Here is a 17,947-nt window from a genome sequence, read left to right on the forward strand (position 1 = left end):
ATTTAAAGGATATAAGAATTTGTATTATTATTCTTGGGAGAAGCTTTTTATAGATGAAATGTGAAGTATTATTTTTAGGCTTTAGTGATTATTTTCGCTAGCCTAGAAAAGCAGGTGCTTAAGAAAACTGCTTCAACTTTCTTCTTTCTAGGTGTTGACATTCAGGCAAGAACACACTATATTTTCACCCTGTTTGCATGTGAACTAAATCATTAAATACTAAATTGCAGATACCAAAATTCTTTGGAAATGGCATTAGAAACCCAATCATTAAAAAAAAAAAAAAAAAAAAAACACCAGAACTATTGTACTTCATGTAATAACGTCAGAAGAGAGGGTAAAAAAAATACTACCTTTCAGAAACATCACCAATAGCTCTAGCAGTTGACAACTTAACCCAGATGGAGAACACAAACTTCCAGCACTGGGTTGACTTTTCATGGGGTTGCCCTCAACTCCATTTTATATGTGCACCCTATTAAATCTCCCTAATGTGGGAGTTGTCTGGAGACTGGGCCATAACCGAGTCAAACCTAGAGTGATGTAGGTAACAGTAACAGCTGGCACCAGCCTTCTGAGGAGTTACTGTGTTTGAGAAAGAAAACATTGTCAGGGTGGTAGCACAACCCCAAGAGTAATAAAGTGGCCAGACACCTGGAAGCAATTATGTGCATGGTCGAGATTATCCATCATGCTTTGCTCACTGTCTCTCTTGCAAAGATCTTTGTTTTCACACTCCCGGTAGCTAAATTCTGGGCTGAAAAGCTTATTTCACAAACGGTGTTTTCCACGGAGGCCCTTCCACTTACTGCCATTCCCACACGATGCCGGTCATTTGTTTGCACAGCCCAGTGACAAACCTCAGAGATGCTGTAATAATAAGTTGGTTACAAGGCTTGTGTGAGCAGTTACATCAATCACGCGACTGCCACAGCACAGACAAGCGGCCTTGGCCCACCAACACCATTTTAGGCGAGTGCAGTCAGAGCCCCTCAAATGGAACTGTTTAAGCACCTCTTTCCATTTAGGGCCCTAATTTAATATTTTTCTAAATCAGATTATTGCTTGTAAGTCATGATTTTTAAGTTCCTTCTGACATTTATTTATCGCTTAGATCCCATTATTCGTTAGGCTATCATGCTTCAGGCTATTCATCTAGCCGGGGTCTTAGAATCAAATGCTTTTTTCCTCAGGTAACGAGGTAACAAAATGATAGAAAACTGAGATCTTCTGATAATGTTCAAGAACCTTGAAAACTTACCTGGCTTTTCAAATATTCTGTCAACTATGTTTAACTGAGTTGAGCAGCGTTCTCCTAATAGATAAAAATTCATGTGATTTAGATTCATGCCCTTTGTCATCAGTCCATAACCATTTCCTATGAGAGAACTTAAATGTTAAACTGGACTTATTAATATGATATTGATAATTGATCATTTTACATATTAACTCTGCATAAATGCCCACTACAAGAAAGCCTGGGTTTGTTTTGCAAAGATTTTTTTTTCCTCTCTGGTATTAAAGCACTTAAGAAGTGTCTTTGAAACCTGCTAGATTCTCTTCTCAGAAATCTTATTAAGTAGAATGTTTTTAAAAGCAAAGTTTGGGGGAGGGGCACTGAAAAGTTTTGAGTTACCTAATATTTATTACAAGCTCCCACTGTATTGGGAAACACACATTAAAACATTCAAATAGAACAGCCCTTATCCCTTTAGGATCTTATGTTTGAATGTTGGCAGTACTAAAACAAACAAACAAACAGTCCTGATTTGAAAAATAGGGGGAAGGGTGGGGACCAGGGGCCCAAATTAGGGTTGCATTCCAGAAAGAAAACGGCCCGGGCCTGAGCTGCTCTCCATCTCTTATCACCGGCTTATCTCCCCAGTCAGTCAGTGGCGTAACCTTAAAGAGACTTTAAGGCTCATAGAGCAGAGCTCCAAGTCCTTCTGTTACTGCAGCCGATAACTTCCAAATGGTTTGATCCTTGATGTTTGCAAAACCAGCTTCAGTTACTTCCTATCCAATTGCCGCAAGAGATTTAACCACTCCTAAAACTGCAGTTTTAACATTAGTGGGCAGCTTCTGATAAAGACAACTTCTTATTAAGAAAAAAGGCAGGCTCCTTTCCTGTCAGTTTTCAGAAATGTCAAGGGAGATTTTGTTGTTGTTGTTAACCAAGTAGTCCATGTTTGAACACCCAAGCTTTCTAAAACGAAGGTTTTACATTCTGATGATAACTTCATTAACAGATTGCTGTTATTAGAAAGTGGGAAATGAGGAGCCTGTTATCATTCCTATAGGCTAGCCAACCCTGGGTGCAATGGAACCACATTGTTCGTAAAAAATCTATTCTCCTCAACTTTTATCAGGCCACATGGTTATTTCCAGCTCTCTGTTGTCTCTCAAATCTCTCAGCTTCTCCTACCCTCCCCCTCCATGCGCCCCCACTACCTACCTGTAAAATAGCACTCTGTCAATCTCGGGTGACTGCCTGTGTATTTAAATAACCAGGACTCTGCCTGAATCTTTCCCAAGGCAAAGTCATCACACAATGCAAGGGTGAAGACTTAATAATGCTGAAAGTAGCTTAACAGCTGGATCAGGATTTCTCCCCTGCTCACCCACATAGCAACCCACAGGTTGGATAAGCCAGTTTTCATCAAGTCCATTTTTCCTGTTCTAGGAACCTGATAACTTAGACTAATTTCTGAATTAAGGGCCATTTCTGAACTTTCCTACCCTAGGGTCAGAAATATTTATGTGTTTCCAACTGCCACTATTAACACTATAAATACTTGAGATTGGCCAAAAAAAAAAGGAATTTTTTTCCCAACTTTGATAAACTGATTTCGTAAACAAAACACTGCTTGAAAGACAATAGACTTTATCAGATCTCAGCTTTGAACCCTCCATAAATCTCTCTTTCAGTATCAAGTGACGTTTTCATCAAAACATTAAAAATGCTTTTTCTCATTCCATCAACTTCTTTCAGCATCTAGGGTTGTTGTTGTCATTGTTAGCTGCCATCAAGTCACCCCTGACCCATGCGTAATGGAATGAAACACCGCCTGGTTCTGTGACATCCCCATGATCAGTTACAGATCAGGCTGTTGTGATCCAGAGGGTTCTCATTGGCTGATTTTCAGAAGGAGATTACGGGCCTTTCTTCCTAGTGCTTGTTAGTCTGGAAGCTTCACTGAAACCTGTTCTGCATCATAGCAGCACGCAAACCACCACTGACAGACGGGTCGTGGCTGTGTATAAGGTGCATTGGGTGGGAACTGAACCTAGTCTCCCTTACGGAAGGGGAGAATTCTGCCACTGAACCACCACCGCCTCCTGCATTAGGGTGTTGTTGTTGTGTGCCATCGAGTCAATTCTGACTCACTGTGATGCTATAGGGCAGGGTAGAACTGCCCCATAGGGTTTCCAAGGCTGTGATCTTTATGGAAGCAGATTGCCACATCTTTCTCCCATGGAGAAGATGGTGAGTATGAACGACCGACATTTCTGTTAGCAGCTGAGTGCTTGTCTTAGTCATCTAGTGCTGCTGTAATAGAAATACCACAAGTGGATGGCTTTAACAATGAGAAATTTATTTTCTCACAGTCCAGTAGGCTAGAAGCCCGAATTCAGGGCGCCTGCTCCAGGGGAAGGCTTTCTCTCTCTTTTGGCTCTGAAGGAAGGTCCTTGTCATCAGTCTTCCCTTGGTCTGGGAGAATTTCAGTGCAGGAACCTCAGGTCCAAAGGGCATGCTCTGCTCCCGGCACTGCTTTCTTGATGGTATGAGGTCCCTCCTCTCTGCTCACTTCCCTTTCCTTTTTATCTCTTGGAGATAAAGGGTGGTACAGGCCACACCCCAGGGAAACTCCCTTTACATTGGATCAGAGATGTGACCTGGCTAAGGGTGTTACAATCCCACCCTAATTCTCTTTAACATAAAATGACAATCACAGAATGGAGGACAACTACACAATACTGGGAATCATGACCTAGCCAAGTTGACAGATACTTTGGGGGGACATAATTCAATCCATGACAGTGCTTAACCACTGGGCCACAGTCCCCAAACCTGCCAAGGCATGAGAGTCACTCAGGGAGATCTTTCAAAATACAGATATCTAATTTCTGCCTTCTCCGCACCCCTCAAGATTATGATTGCTTAGGGCAGCAGTAAGGCCTGGATATTTGTATTTTGAAAAACTTCCCCAGTGATCCTGATGGGCTGCGATTTTAGGAAACATGGACCTACTTAAAGCAGTGATTCTTATTCACTAGGATGGTGCCTAATCACATGCCCAGACCTGGTTTCTCCTGCTCCCACCCACCCCAGTCCCAATATTCTGGTTCATAGGACTGAAGTTGAAAGGTCCAGTCTTGGAGAGTCTGCAAAAGTATCCAGATAATTCTGACATGCACCATCAGTTGGGAACCAGGGATATAGAGGTTTAATCAGCAACAAATAATTCTTAAACATAGCATCGTATATTTTAAACTCTGCAGTCTAGCCTGTATATCCATACAGTTTAGTGATTTGGAAGTCAATACTACAAACAGCCAAAATCATGAAACATCCACTGAGAAGCCATTTTGTTTCTTCACTTGTCTTCGCACGAGAATGTTTAGTAAACTGGTCCCCAGACAGAAGGGTTTCCAGTTTATATTTAAAACCTTTACTGTAAAGAGGGTCCATAAACTCTCTCAAGTGTCTAGTTCAAGATTTATCAGACTTTATTTTCCAGATATTCTTTCTTCTGTATGATAACCTGCATCCTTCCTGTTGCAGGTCAAGCCTTTCTCTCCAGCCCTCAGCAGAAATGGAGAACAACAGATGGTGGCAAACGCAGGAATCTGGTAATGGATGTAGGATCAGTTTGTGCCTTGTATCGCCATGATCAACACCGCCGCTAAATCCCCTTTTTGCCCTGTACAGTAGGATCAGAATGACAGCCCAATTTATCAACTGTGAATATTGGTGTAAACAACTTCAAGGCCGGGATATTTTTCATATCCCCTTGAAAACTGTCATCAGTTCTGTACAGTAGTAAGAAAACCGTTGATCCATTTAAGAAACTGTCAGCAGGTATACATAGAAGTGAAAGATGGATGCTTTTGACAGTTCTAGGAAAGAAGGCTCCAGCTGTCTGAATACATGACTTCTCATACAGAGTCAGACTAGCCATGGAGCAAGGGAAATTATGGGGTATGGTATAACTCTCCAGCTCTGCAGTTATCAGCACAAGGAACAATTCACTTCAGAAGGAAATTTCCAGACACGCATTCCTTAGCTGTGAAGTATTTGAATTATAACAATGTCGTTTGTGCCACATTTATACAAAGTGCCAACTTCTGGATTACAAACTTGTGTCTCAGAAACTCTAAATTGAGTGCCCTCCACATTCAACTTTCTGAAAATGATTAATATTTATTGCTTGGCATCATATACTAAGTCTAAATCTTGAAAATTTCTTTTCTTTAGATCAGCTTGCTGTCTACCTTAGAAATCAGTAGATCATCTGGAATTTCAAACTTCACATATGTAATTTATGTACCATTTATTGGAGGAAAAAAAACCTTGTAGATTTCCTTTTGTATATAGAAATATTTTGATAATCTAGAGGATTTGCTGTAATAGATTTGCTTTAATAGATAATCACCCCAAATCTAACTCTGGCTAAGTTGTTGAAATACCAGAAAAGTGGTCTCAGCCATTAACCATCAGAGACACTGGTATAAAGAATCACGTATATATTACTCCCTAAACATTAATAAAATCATGTGGTCTTTTTTATACTGGTTTTGGAAGATGTTTTTAAGGGGTAAATATAAGACAACATCAAAAAATTTCAAGTATTATACAAATGTAAAATCCAGTAAGTATTTGGTGTTGTGTGTTTGAAAATAATGCCTTAAAAAAAAACAAGTAAATTTGGAATTTATTTTAATAGCATTTTAGTAAGGTAACATGTTACTGAAATTATGATTGATTTTTTTTCACTCCAGTGCTCTTTTATGCTGTATGCATTTTTAATGGTAGCTGTAATTAAATTTGATATAAAATGATACGATGTAAGCAAAACAATATCAATTCATCCATTGAATAAAATCAGATGTGACTGAAAACCAGGATATTAAATCCTGAAAGATGTTAAACCCATTAATCAAACCATAAACAATTTAATATTACCCTCAAAACTTGCATTCTATTTAATCCTCTTTATCAAAATAATTCTTTCCTCTATATTACTTGACTAGTGTAACACAAACATGCTCGCAGCAAACAAACTCAGAATTTCCTCATAAATGGTGGTTTCCATGAAAACAAAGCAAAAAGAGAAAGAATGTATTTAATTACTATTACATCCAAAACCTAAGTTTCTTCAGTCTGGCCCTGAATTCTCTGGGTATGTAGAACACAGTTTATGTTCGTAGCTGCACAAAGGCCTTGAAAAAAAAATTAATGTAGGTCCTGGGAGTAAACAGTTTACTCAAAGCCATTTGGCCAACCTGTTTCGCCATAGGCTCCAGTCGATGGTGATGGAATGAATGCATTGCTTTGGTTGAGTATTAGTCTCAGACGGGTTCATTTATTTACATACAAACAGTAAGCTTCCTATGACAGCTCATACATATTCTGGATTTGTTATTTGGTTTATAATCTGGACATTCAGTTACTTAGTTTGAGCTAGTCACAACCACTTCACAAATAATAAAATGCATGCTAAGCAGAGCCTTACTTATCCGATAAAAAAAAAAAAACTTCAAATTTAAACTGCAGTGTTATTACCAAAAATAACTGTTTCTTCAACCTTTGGAGTCAGAGGACAAATTGGAGTTAAACCCAGCATGTCCTCTTTGTCATTCTTTCTCTTAACTTACAGAGAAATAAAATACACAAACAGAAAGCATAAGAAAAGCACTACTCAAAAAGCTAGCTTAATGGAAAAGTGTCTCTAGATGCTCTTTGTTAAACCCAAAGAACATTCTGCCTGTTCTTGTAATCTGTGGGCTTATTTTTAAATGACAGATTACAGTTTTTATTATGAAAATATCCATTTTGAAAAGTTCCTGAATAAGTACTAATGCTGAAGACTTTATGTCAGGAAAAGGAAGTATTAAAGCGTGTTACAGATGGTTAAGACTGCAATATGCATTAGTTAGAGACAAGGAAGGAAATTCCCCTCCACCAAAGCCCCAGTGTGATAGTTATGATAATCTAGCACTCCTGCCAAAGCTCTAAAACTTGTGTGTGACGGTTTCTTTAAACAGATCTAGGATGCTACAGAAGCAAGTTTAACTTGCTTTTCTTAATTAGTAACGAGTCTTCAGCTTACCATATTTTTATAGTATCTTCCTGGAGCTATTATGAACATCACTTTGTTGATCTCTAAAAGTCTTAGACTGGAAATCAGAAAATCAGATTAAATGTGCCCAAATCGCAAATCTTCTGCATGTATTAGAAGGAGAACTTTCTGAATGCAGCTGCTTTCCTGCTGCTAGTTCCTGAGCCAAACACAGCATAAAAAACGTCCTCTCCTAAATCTAGACCAGTAAACATTGCAGAGAAAAGGGCAATGATAGAGCTGACTCCTCTCCACCGTATAAAACATTGTCTCTTTTAAAGAGAAACTCAAGTTCTCTGACTAGAAACAGTTTTACGTAATATGATAAAAGTCTGAGAAGATTAAGAGTCTGCTTAGATTTGTTAACTGTCTCTCTTCCCTGTCACAGTGTCTAACATGTCTTCAAGCCCAAATTAACAGGAGTTCTCCTACCATAAATTCCCTGGGTAGTATAAATGGTTAACGTGCTCAGGTGCTAACCTAAAGGTTGGAGATTTGAGTCTACCCAGATGTGTCTTGGAAGAAAGGCCTGGTGATCTACTGATCTACTTCCAAAAACAAAATCGGCCATTGAAAACCTTATGGAGCACAGTCGTACTCTGACACACATGGGGTTACCATGAGTAGGGAGTCGACTCCAGAGAATCTTGTCTTCTATCCATACATGAATATCTCTAGAGATATTCAATTCTGTTGCAATAAATATCACTGAGTTGAAAAAAAAAAAAGAAATAAAGGGACAAGTTAAACAACAAATGTTTTAAACAGAAGGTATAAGAAGAGCAGGAATAACAGGTATCAGAAAATTTTCAATTTCAATTTCTTTGCCCTAAGCCAACCCCAGACAGGGCAAGTGCTGAAAACATAATCCATCCTGTCTTCTCCCAGGACCCAGAGCCCTCCTCTGCAGAATGTGCATTAGCCTGACAAAGTGTCACTGTTTTAGAGCGGCTCTCCCTCGCACTCTATGGATCTGCAGATGTGTACTCTTCCTGGTTGAACTCTCAGGCTTTGTTACCTGTGTTGTCCCTGGCACTTGTTTGGTTAATCCACAGTCCTGGGAGGAAAAGGGCAGTTAGAGCAAAGCTAAACATCACAGCTGAGCTGTTGAGCTCTGAGACATTTTTTCTAGATACTTAACATTTTCACATTGAGGATGAGGGTGGGGCTGGATAAGGGCTGGAAGTAGATTGTCTTCCAGTTCAATTACGTGAAATAACAAATGCCTCTTTTTAATTGTCTCATATTTTTTCAGGTGTCTGGCTGCCTTCTGGTTTTGCCACAGCTGTGACTTGGAAAAGATTGTTCGTACTTTTGGCTAAAACAAACCCAAGCTCTTCTGCTGTAGAAGACCAGCCTTCCCCATCATATGTGGTTTGTGCTGTATCTTAGGTCATAGCTAACTGTTGAAATTGTTGCTCAATAACCTTAGTCTTTAATACTTTATTTAGTTTCCCAGATGTAATGCTTCTAAAACCATCTCAGTTCTAATGGTATAATCTAAGATACTCTCTTGTGTTTCTAATGCTATAAACTTAGTAAGTTTATTTTCAGGCAAAGGTACTTTGTGTTCACATTCTGTGGGGATTGTTTTTATCCCACTTTCTGTTTTTCTTTTTTATGTTTTCCTTCAGAGTAAAATACCATATGGCAGACTCTTATGTATACTGTTTGGTAGATTAATGAATTCCCACTGAGATCACATATTTTTCTGCCTGTATTCCACATTTTAGATTTTATATGACTCGTTCTTCATATTCTGGCTTACAGATTGCATGTTTACATCTCTTTCTAGTGTGTGTGCAAAAGGAATCCTTGAAGTCCATGCTGACAGCACCTACTATGGAAATCACTCAGTACTATCATTAGCACCACCCTCCATGCTCTGGATTCCGCAAACAAGACCTACGCACAGCTTAACATTGTCAGACTGGTATATTATCAAATCTGGTTGAGCCATTTCTCCATGTTTTTATTTCTTAACATAAATATTTATTATATTAATGAACCACATTTTTTTCCTACATGCAAAGGGATATTTTCTAACCCTTTTTTAAAGAGTTTGGGGGAGGGTTTAATTCGTATAGACAGTATTAATATGGACGCAGACTTTGCACATTGCAAACTCACCGACCTTTTAGCCTTCTGGGGTTTAACCATTTCCTGATGTCTTTTAACAGTAATTTTCTTGTTGGAAAAGCCCTCTCTAAACTGATAGCATCTAAACTCGCCTCTACCTTAATTGGAAAAATTCTCCCATAAATATTTATGCTGCAGTGATTAGGCCATTTACTAAATTCAACCGCCCATTATGGGTAAAAACAGGGAGCATTGTTTTGGGTTGCCTAAAGCCTGACATGGTTTATTGGAAGAGACCCAAAGCTGTAATTTATTTAATCAGGCCTCTGACCCCAACCCTCTTGAGTAGCCAATAATTGTGAGGGAGAACTAACCCAAGACCACATTGACTAGAGTCAGTATGCTGGGTTGTAAATTCTGTAAGTCTAATTTGGAAGAAAAAAAAGAAAAAGAGCAAAGTATGTAGAAATGAAAGTCTCATGTCTTTGTATATTGTACTGTGGTAAAGGTAGATAGATAGATGATAAATAGATAGATAACATAAAATTTTAAAAATAAAAAAGAACCTTGAAACAGTGAAGAAGAACCTAGCTTACAGCAGGATTTACCTTCTAGCAGCTCAATGTTCTCTGTAGCTACTTACCTTCTTTGTAGCTCTGAGGCTCTGTCACATAAGAACTCACATGGTATTTAATTTAAAGTTTGTTTTTTAAAACATATCAGATATGCAGTGTGAATAGGGGTCAGGAAAACCCTTTGCATTAAAATCTGTTAAGAAGACTCCTGTTTAAGCATAAATTCTTTTTTTTTTTTTTTACCAGAATGAAATCTCACTTATTTATTTTATTTTTATTATGCTTTAGGTGAAAGTTTACAGTGCAAATTTATCTCTTATTCAAAAATTTACACACAACTTGTTTTGTGACATTGGTTGCAATCCCCACAATGTGTCAGCACTCTCCCCTTTTCTGTTTACACCTGGGTTCCCCGTGTTCATTCATCCAGTTTTCCTGTCCCGTCCCTTCCTGCCTTCTTGTCTTTGCTTTTGGACAAGTGTTGCCCATTCGGTCTCGTATACTTGACTGAACTAAGAAGCAAGTTCTTCATGTATGTTATTGTTTGTTTCATAGGCCTGTCTGCTCTTTAGCTGAAAGGTGGACTTTGGGAGTGGCCTCAGTTCTGAGTTAGCAAGGCGTCCGGGGGCCATAGTCTTGGGGGTTCCTCCAGTCTCTGTGAGACCAGTAAGTCTGATCTTTTCATGTGTGTGTGAATTTGAATTTTGTTCTACATTTTTCTCCCACTCTGTCGAGGACCCTCTATTGTGACCCTTGGCAGAGTGGTCGGTGGTAGCTGGGCACCATCTAGTTCTTCTGGGTTCAGGCTGGTGGAGGTTGTGATTCATGTGGTCTATTAGCCCATTGGACTGATATTTTCTTTGCATCTTTGGTTTTCTTCATTCTCCTTTGTTCCAAAAGTGCTAGGACCAATAGATATATTTTAGATGGCTGCTCGCAAGCTTTTAAGACCCCAGACACTACTCACCAAAGTAGGAGGTTGAACATTTTCTTTATGAACTATGTTATGCCAATGGAATTAGATGTCCCCTGAGATCATGGTCCCCAGCCCTCAGCCTCAGTAACTCGATCCCTCAAGGTGTTTGGATGTGTCTAGGAAGCTTCTATGACTTTGCCCTGGTCAAGTTGTAAGCACAAATTCTTGATAAATCAGACCTAAAGTAAAAATACGAATGTTGTTTTTCTTCTCAAGTGTCAAATCAGCATCTCTTCTAGACTTGTGCTATGATTTTCAGGAAGTAGATGGTGGGTATGAGTACATATTTATATCATGTGTGCATATGCATCTATGTGTGTGTGTGTTTTTGTACCAATAAATAAATGAAATCTTTTTTCTTCTATTTTCCTTTCCAGCTGCAGACTTTCTCCTGATTCCATTTTTGAGTCATAATTAATCCACATGTTTACAATAAAAAAGAACCTCTTCTCTCTTGGACTTTTGACCTCCCTACCTCAGACTCAAACATCCATTCCTTATTCTGAAGTGTGATTTAAAAAAGATAATGAAACTAAAAACATGTTTTGTTTTTTAAACTCTTTACTACCACTACCTGTCTACAGCTCCCCAGAATTCTATTGAGAAGAAATTCTAAAATTAAAAATTACAATGGTTTATTAAACTATAAATCATCTTTCCTCTTTATTTATATTCACATTTCATTGAAGCCCCGCACTTTCCTGCACCCCTATGGAGCTTGGCAATACCAATATCATTTAATGGCTTCTCCTGTCCTATTTTCCATTAGCAAACACTTCCAACACTGCCAGTATAATTAGAAAAATGCATCACAAAACTGGTTTCTGCCCCATCCTCACATTAAGAGCATACACTGCTTAGGTCTCCTCAGAGTCAGTTTCTGAATCCGTGGAGGGAATCAAAGCAGTTTCGTCTTCTGATCAATAGTAATCACAGGTGATATGGCTTCAGAGAGCTCTATAGCTTCAGAAAGCTATTTTAAAAGGCCAGATGGAGACCTAGGTTAGACATCTAGACCAGGTAGGTTGTTGCAATAACCATTCAAAGGACATTTCGAATAATAAGAGAAGAATATCTTACCAGGTGCTTTTAGATGCATGGGTAATTCCTAATTGTTTCAACTTCATTCATATAAGATGTGAAACCATTCTCCAAAGAGCTTCGATGTAGAAGAAAGAGTTAATTCATTTTACACCAAACAGATTCCTTACCTTTAATTCAAAAAATCTCTTTGAAGGAGCTTGTGCTGGGAATCTAATTTTTTCTGTTAAATTATTCATTCCTTGTTCTACTTTGGCGTTATTATCTCTGTCAGAGTGATGGATGTTACAGAAACAGTCATTAGCTTACAAACTACACAGATGAAAAAAAGTTAAAATTAGGGCAAAAACAAATAATAGATGCGATTGTACAGGTCTCTCTGTAAGGGTAACCCACTAGCTGGGATGGACAGAGACTTCCTATTAAAGGATGAAAATACTTCTATGGGGGAAAAAAAGTGGGGGAAGAAATCTGTCCCTGTGGTGGCTAATGAAGGGTGCCTGAAGATAGTAACATTTCTCAGTCTTTCTGATCACACTATTCCTAAAGTTACAGTCATGGGCTAAACCCTGCTCTCCACCCAGGGCCGTTGCCTTGACACAGATCACAGTGTGCTCCCCAGCTACAGACAGCTCTTTTAATTTTGCCAGCAAACTCAAAAACATGTGCCATTGATTAAAAACAAACTAGACAATGAAATTAGAACCAGCCAAGAAAAAGCACAGAGCCCATCAGTAAATGAGCAATTTTTCCATCTTCATAATAACAGCTCTCACTCACTGAGCACTTCCTAAGGGCTCATCACAGTTCCAAGAGTGTTTCTCATTTAAGCCTCTCAACAATCACTTTGACTCCCATTTTAAAGACGGAAAAACTGAGGCACAGAGTGGTTAATCACATAGCTTAAGGTCACACAGCTGGTCAATGGAAGAGCCTGCATTTGAACTTAGAATGGTTCCAGACCCCATACTTTTAACAGCACAAGATGCTGTCATCTTTAAAAATAATGCGACTCTAATGATTGCTCAAAGAAATGTGCTGTGATACACTTTTCAAATCTATGTTTAGAAAGGAAGTGTTCTATTGGCTCCCACTACCCCCAAGTCCATGAAAGGCATTATTACAGGAAGAAGAGGTCCAAATCAGTAAGGATGTTCTCCAGATCCTATCTCTGAACTCCATCACCTCCCATACTTCACTTCCTCTGTGCCTTCATTCTGACTGATCTTGCTCTTCAAACTCAGCATGACTTTTAGTTTCATGAGTCTTCCCTATTCTCTCAGTGAACTAACTCCTCCCACCTCTCCATGATCTCCCATTGTTGTCTCTTAAGGCAACTATTTTCAATACTCTCTTCCACCAACACCCTACATGCCATTGATCTTGACCTTAGGCTATTCTTGATTCAGCATTAACACCAGTCCTCAATCAAGGGTAAAATCAGCCAAGTGATTTCTTACCTTAGCCCCTAAATCATAAGTACCCCTGACAAAGCCCTCCTGGGTGACTGGTTCAGGCTCCCAACCTCACTCAACCAGGTTTTTGGTGCTACATTTTATCTTTTAGTTCATCCCCCTTTGACTTTTCCACAGCAGCTCATTTTACTGTTGGATTTTTTGTTTTCTTATTTTTTACTAGTAATGGACCATCTAATCTATGCTAGGTCTTATACCAATCACTTTTACAGAAAGAGAAAATGAGACTCTGAAATATTTGATCAAGTTGCCCACCATTACACAGCGAATATAAGGGGTCAGGCCTAGATTCACACCCAGTCTGTCTACATAGGCCATGCTGTAGTGCCACCCTGCACAGTGGATTTTTTAAAAATACAAAGGAGCCCAAAGCAAGCCAACTCATTCACCCGGGGCTCAACCAAAGAAACATCCGTTCCATTGCTAGAGGAAAAGTTGGCGCTGTCAGACAAATTGAGAGACAGGAAAATACACACAAAACCATATATACTGTACTTTATGGGAGATTTACAGGATTTTTCAAAGTTAACTTTGATTACATGTGATTTCTACGTCACATGCTGACATTAGAACCTAACCTCGAGTAATGTGCTACACCTCTGTGCTACTGCACAGAGTCACTAGGGTCCATAGCTATTTCAAACCATAGCTACTGCTCAGTGCCACGAAGCCACTCCTATCTCCCTTTACCTCAACAGATGATCTCACCACAACCAAACTAGGGGACCAAATCACCCAAAATGAATGCCCACGACTTCCTCCTACCTTCGTCTCAAATTACTTCCATCACCCCTTTCTTTTCTTTTCTCCCTCTCCAAAGATAGACATTATCTCCCCCTCTAGCTCTACATCTAGCCAATCCCAGCACCTCCTAGTTCTGGTATACTTGCCTTCTTTCTTCTTAATCCCTCGTCTAATCTCATTCCATTTATGCTGCAAACATACTGAAATCTCACTTACTGCCAAGAACTCTGCTATGTTCTTGTATAATGTGTAAAGTATGCTCCACTCAGATTACCTATGTAAAAATTCTGAATTTACCACTTAGCTGTGTGATGTCAATCTCCTGTACCTCAGTTTCCCCACGTTTAAAATGCAAATTACAGAAGTATCTATTTCAGAGAGTTGTGAGGATCAGTCAAGATTGTCTATACGTACACCTATGTTCATTGCAGCATTATTCACAATAACATAAAGATGGAAATAACCTAAGTGCCCATCAGCAGACGAAGGAATAAACAAATTGTACATACACACAATGGAATACTATGCAGCCATAAGGAATAGTGATGAATTCTCAAAATATAACGTGGATGAATCTGGGTGACATTATGCTAAGTGAAACAAATCAATCACAAAAGGACAAATATTGTATGATATCACTATCACAAAAAGACAAGAATAGGTATACATATAGAAAGCTACATTCTTTGGTGGTTACCAAGGATGGGAGGGAGAGGGAAGGGGATCACTTTCTAGATAGCAGACACTTGTTAGCTTTGGTGATAGGAAAGAAAATACCAAACAAGCATGAAGTCAACACAACTTGACCAAGGTAAACGATGACAAAAAAAAGTACCTAAGAATAAGAGATGAGACTTCTGGGCAGCATGGCACTATAGACAGAAGCACCACACCTCTCCTCCACTGCAAAGACCTGAAAAACTAAGTCAAACAGAGACAAACATCAATCCTGGAATCCTAAGCATCAAATGAAGAAATAAAGAACTCAGCCAAGCACTGAATGGAATAAGAAACAGACATTTCCAGATAAACAGAAATTAAGGGACTATATAAAAACCAAACCAAACTTACAAGAATTATTAAAGGGAGTCCTTCAGTCTGAGAACAAACAACATCAGACCACAGGCTGAGTCTAGGGTACAAGATCATACTAGCCAGATACCAACCTAGGAAATGAACTCTCAAGGACTATCCAAAACCTAAAGAATTACAACAGGCAACCAGAAAGATTAATCTGTAAATGACAACAACATCAGAACAATAAAAGATGGAATAAATGGAGTAGGTATAGAACCTTCTAATGGAGAGGAGAGCAAGGCGATATCAAGTAATAATAGACTGCTTCAAACCTAGGAAGATAAGGGTAAATTTCAAGGTAACCACAAAGAAAGTTAACAAACCTACTCATCAAAATAAAGAAGAAAAACACAGTCTCAGTAAAAACAAAATCTACAAAAACAAAAGAAATGAAAAAAAATTCCACAAACAAAAGGAATTCAGCACAAGAGATTAAGAGGAACAAAGAAATTGTCAGCACCACTAAAAAAAGCACTAGACAATGACAGAAATAAACTCACACTTATCAAGAATTACACTGAATGTAAATGGCCTAAATGCACCCATAAAGAGATGGAGAGTGATAGAATGGATTTAAAAAAGCCATCAATATGCTGTCTACAAAAGATGCATCTTAGAAACAGAAGCATAAATTTATTAAAAATCAAAAGATGGAAAAAATATATCAAGCAAACAGATATCAAAAAAGAGCAGAAGTGCTATACTAATCTCAGATAAAATAGACTTTAAAACAAAATCCACCATAAAAGACAAAGAAGGACACTATATAGTGATTAAAGAGAAGATCCACCATGAAGACATAACCATAATAAACATCTACGCATCCAATGACAGGGTTCCAAAATACATTAAAGAAACTCTAACAGCACTGGAAAGAGAAATTGACAGTTCCACAATAATAGTAGGAGATTTCAACACAACACTCCCAGTAAAGGAAAGAATGTCTAGAAAGAAACTCATCAAAGATACAGAAGACCTAAAGGGCACAATCAGCCAAATTGACCTCATAGACATATATAGAACACTCCACACTACAGCTGCAAAGTATGCATTCTTTTCCAACACACATGGAAAGTTCTCCAGAAGAGACCACAACTTAGGCCACACAGCTATCCTCAACAAGATCAAAAACATTGAGATAATACAAAGTATCTTCTCTGACCACAATACCATCAAGGTAGAAATTAACAACAGGAAGAGCAAGGAAAGAAAATTGATTACATGGAAACTGAATACCACCCTGCCTACAAACCACTGGGTAATAGAAGGAATCAGAGATGGAATTAAAAAATTCCTAGAATCAAATGAGAATGAAAACACATCATACCAAAATCTTTGGGACACAGCAAAGGCAGTCCTCAGAAGACAATTTATAGCAATAAATGTACACATCAAAAAAGAAGAAAGGGACAAGAGCAAAACATTAACTACACAACTTGAACAAATAGAAAGAGAACAGCAAAAGAAGCCCACAACCACTGGAAGAAATGATAATAAAGATCAAAGCAGAAATAAATGAAATAGAGAATAGAAAAACAATAGAAAGAATCAACAAAACCAAAAGTTGGTTCTTTGAAAGGATCAACAAAACTACAAACCAATGGCCAAACTGACAAAAGAAAAACAGGAGAGGACACAAATAACCCAAACAAGAAACTAAATGGGGGACATTATAATAGACCCAATTGAAATAAAAAGGATTATAACAGAGTATTATGAAAAACTATACTCCAACAAATTTGAAAACCTAGAGGAAATGGATAAATTTCTAGAAACACACTACCTACCCAGACTAACACAAAGTGATGTTGAAAGTCTGAATAGACCCATAACAAGAGAAGAGATTGAAACGGTAATCAAAAAAAAAAAAAAACTCCCAACAAAAAAAAGCCCTGGCCCAGATGGCTTCATTGGAGAATTCTACCAAACATCCAGAGAGGAGCTTATACCAGTAGTACTCAAACTATTTCAGAATATATAAAAGGAAGTAACTCTTCTGAATTCATTCTAGGAAACCAGCATAACCCTGAAACCAAAACCAGGCAAAGACACCACAAAAAAAGAAAATTACAGACCAATTATCTCTCATGAATGTAGATGCAAAAATTCTCAACAAAATTCTAGCCAAGAGAATTCAGCAACATATCAAAAAAACAATACACCACGACCAAGTAGGAGTCATACTGGGTATGCAAGGATGATTCAACATTAGAAAATCAAACAATGTAATCCACCACATAAATAAAAGGAAAGAAAAGAATCACAAGATCATCTCAATTGTTGCAGAAAAGGTGTTCAACAAAGTCCAACAACCATTCCTGATAAAAACTCTCAATAAAATAGGTATAGAAGGGAAATTTCTTAACATAATAAAGGGTATCTATGCAAAACCAACGGCCAACATCATTCTTAATTGAGAGAGGCTGAAAACATTCCCCTTGAGAACAAGAACAAGACAAGGATGCCCTTTATCACAACTCCTATTTAACATAGTGCTGGAAGTTCTAGCTAGAGCAATAAGGCAAGAAAAAGAAATAAAGAGCATCCAAATTGGTAATGAAGAAGTAAAACAGTCCCTATTTGTGGATGATATGATACTATACATAGAAAACCCTAAAGAATCTGTGAGAAAACTAC

The sequence above is a fragment of the Trichechus manatus genome, unplaced genomic scaffold (genome assembly GCF_000243295.1).
Source record: "Trichechus manatus latirostris isolate Lorelei unplaced genomic scaffold, TriManLat1.0 scaffold00123, whole genome shotgun sequence".
Taxonomy (NCBI): Eukaryota; Metazoa; Chordata; class Mammalia; order Sirenia; family Trichechidae; genus Trichechus; species Trichechus manatus.